Raw genomic sequence first — 3,641 nt, forward strand, 5'->3', positions numbered from 1 at the left:
TGTGCATGTGAGTGTGTGTTCCACATATCAAACCACACACACACCACTCACTCCCTCCTTATGAATTTCCCATAAGCCTCTGCTGCAGAGTTGTTTCCACATCAGATTTCTTCCCCACGGTGCTGATGGGAAACAGACTGTGTGCTGATACATTTATTATTTCATGCATGAGTTTGTGTCTGTGTGGCCTCCATCTGTGTGTGTGTTTGTGAGTTTGTGTGTGTGTGTTACCACAGGGACAGAACATTTTATCAACGTCTGTTCCACTTATTGCAGTAACACAAAGTCATAGTTAATTGATGAAATCAGAATGGCTCACTTGTGATTGGATAGAAAAACAAAGCCATGATCATATAAGGACTCTCTCAGACTGAATCCTTTTATTCTGAAGTTTTATTCAGTCATTAAACATGCAGACATTTCCCTCTATTATACCATGGGTATTTACTATTTTTTGCTGGAAGTAGTGGTGGGCTATATGGACCACCTCGATACGAGTATGTTATATTTTTGAAAGTATTTAAAATGACTCAGTGTTTTACTTGAACAAAATCAAATAATTATATAATATATTAATCTGTTGACTATTTCTGCCCATTCATTAAAGTCTTTCCTTAAGATTTCAGTCCTGATTAATTTTGGCAACGCCCGTGTGTTTTAATGCCACAACAAACACTCATTGAGCAGCTGGTGTACCTGTGCGGCCAAACAAACTCACATTGTTTTAATAAAGAAGCCAGTCAATGAGAATTACAACTGTGATCTCATTTTAAGTAGTTTTCCCCACAACAGCAGGAAACAATTAATTTGTTTACCTTGCTGATGAGTTTGAAGGTGTGCAGCGTTTCACCTGCAGCTCTTTATCTAACCACTCGCCTGACGTATCTCAAACCAAAGCACTTTATATATATATATATAATTATATTTTGATTTGTAGACACATTGTTGATCATTGATCGCAGTGAGTGCGAACCGTTGTCACCCCAGGTTTCACCAGGTGAATGTTTTCAATGTGAAGCAACAGTAGTAGGATGTTATAGCAGGAACTTAAACCAGCTCTGATAACGGCTGTGGGAGAGTCAACAGTAAACAGAGAGGCTGATGTCAGTGAGATAAAACTGTGATGGATTTCATTGTTTGCTGTGAATGCCCAGTGCTTGGGTAACTAAATCCATTGCATTTACATTCAAATGATTGCTAAATGAAACTGCACTGAATGACTATTACAGAAAAACCATAAATAGTATTAAAAATTAGGTCTGATTTCATAACAATGCTTAGGATAATAACTTAAAGACATGATAAATGTGACATAGAGTGGTCACCATACTATTATATGTATAGATTAAAAACCAGAATACTGAATTACTGCCCATATCTAAGCAAGAAGATTCATTCATTTTAAAGTGTAAAACATACAGGATGACCATCGCCTCGGCTTTGGTAAGGTACTGGAAGCATCAATGTGTCCAAACTGAAAGTGAAGATTTCCGCACACTCAGATCCATGTAATATATATATATTGCACTATATAAGTGTAAAAAATGGACATCTAAAACATCTACAAATCATTTTGCAAGAATTTGTGTCAGTACTTTCCTGCAGATTAACTGAACCCATTTAGTTTCATAATTGCTGAAATAGACGACAGTGTCATCAGCAAAAAAAAAAGTTTGGACCCTAATACTACTGATGAAATAGTCTCTAATGATATACTGTTAAATACTGTGTAATATTTAGAGAACTAAAAGCAAAGAGCTGGATCATGATTGTTGTATTTACCGGAGCAAATTTTATCTGTGGTAACATACACACTGTTTTTCATTCTGATTGAAGATTCTGGGTCACCTGTTTACATGTTATCTAATAAAGTCTCGTGTTTATATTTGCCGATGTATTTAATTGGAACAGCTGTGTGACATGCACAAATGTGATGAATACATCATGAATTTGCCTTCGTCAGTGCCTACCTTTCAGCATCAGCCCTTTCAGCAGTATCGTTTTGGCACTTCTTTGATCAGCTCCATATCTATCGTCTGTTCAGTGCAGTAGTTGGACGGATCCAACATTCTAATGGTCTTCAAAGTATTCCAGTGGTTTTTAATTGGTTTATTGCTTCGGTTAATTTTTTTGTGGACTTATTTCTTTTTTTTGTATTTAAATAATTTACATGGTACAAATTTTCTTTTGATCTGTTTATGAAAAAGTTTAATCTACCCCTTTGCAACTGATTGAAATTTGGGCCTGTTAATTCTGATTGAGGTGTTTATATGTAGAATTTTTGTTCTGTTTGGGCTTTTAAACCAATTATAATAGGAATATTAGAGATCTGTTTACTGATAATTGAGTCAACCATCATTTCAAATTTATCAAAATGGCATTAATGGCAGTTGATGTCTGTGTTATTTGGTCCATCCAGGTAGCAGGGACATGGTTCTGTTTTGCAGAGAGTAAACCCTCCACCAAACTGATGTCATCGAACAGTAGAGAGTCAGAGAGCGATGCTTCTGTCGGATCGATGAACAGAGCAGGACGGTCGCTGCTGTTTGTACAGTTCAGAATGTGAACTGCACACACAGGAGGCTGAGAGTGACGACTGATAACAGCAAACAAAAAGCAGCGACATGCGATTATAACCAACTACATAACGATTGATGTGGAGTGGAATTCAAACAAACATTTATTTAAAGGGAAATATGTGTTTGGCTTTTGTTTCGTTTCATTTTAAAATTTCAAAAACATTTGTACACTTTTTTGGACTTTGACTGTGATGCTTAAAACTACATTTTCAACAACTTTTAAAATTTTTCAATTTTTATCAATATAGATATGATATTAGTCACTATAACATATGATCTTTTTTGTTTTGTTTTTAAACAATATATTTTTACAAAAGTCTTGATTTTAGAATGATATTGTGAAATACAAGTTGTGATTAAACTGTGATCTTTGAACTTAACTTAACTAACCTACAAGATTACAAATAAATGAATTTTAAACCAGGCATATATCATACATCAAATAATACAGTAATCGCTTAATCAGCTGTTGATAAATTAAGCTGTTGGAAGCTGAAGAATAATGCAAACTGATGTTTAATATGTGTGCAATTTAACATAAAAATTATCCTGAAAGGTAAATAAAAGGTAGTTTTCTGTCTCCATCTGACTTATACATTGAGACAGAACATTAGTTTGCGGTAGTTCTTCACCAGTCTGGTTCGGTCTCTGTATGTCTTCACCACCAGTGGTCCCATATTCACTGTTAACTGCTGTTTGGATCGATATCGGATCAATACAGCAGCTGATGGACCAGCAGAGCTCGATCACAACACAGCAACCTGTTAGTTAAAGTTTAATGGTCCAGCCGACTGAAATCTGGTTACTGTCGACTTTGTGCACTAACCTGATTTCTTTCTACCATGTAAAAGAGAAACACAGTTTTCTAATCAAGGGAGAAATATTATAAATATAAACTTAGTGTTAAATGTTTTGACATTTGAGCATGACAGAATTTGACAATATTGCTGTGAGAGAAATGAGGAAGGATGAAATCATTGGAATTGGCTGCTGAAATAAATAAATAAGAATGTTTCCAGACACATAGTAAGACATTTATTTATTTGTATATATATATATATA

General features: G+C 34.9%; 1 protein-coding gene across 1 annotated transcript in view; it reads left to right on the plus strand.

The window, feature by feature from the left end:
• The window catches only part of LOC118336577 (thyrotropin-releasing hormone-degrading ectoenzyme-like), a 169,430-nt gene that overhangs the window by 6,403 nt on the left and 159,386 nt on the right, over positions 1-3,641 (plus strand). The window lies entirely within an intron of this gene.

This window comes from Morone saxatilis, unplaced genomic scaffold (genome assembly GCF_004916995.1).
Source record: "Morone saxatilis isolate NCDOM2014 unplaced genomic scaffold, NCSU_SB_2.0 Contig10, whole genome shotgun sequence".
NCBI classification, from domain to species: Eukaryota; Metazoa; Chordata; class Actinopteri; family Moronidae; genus Morone; species Morone saxatilis.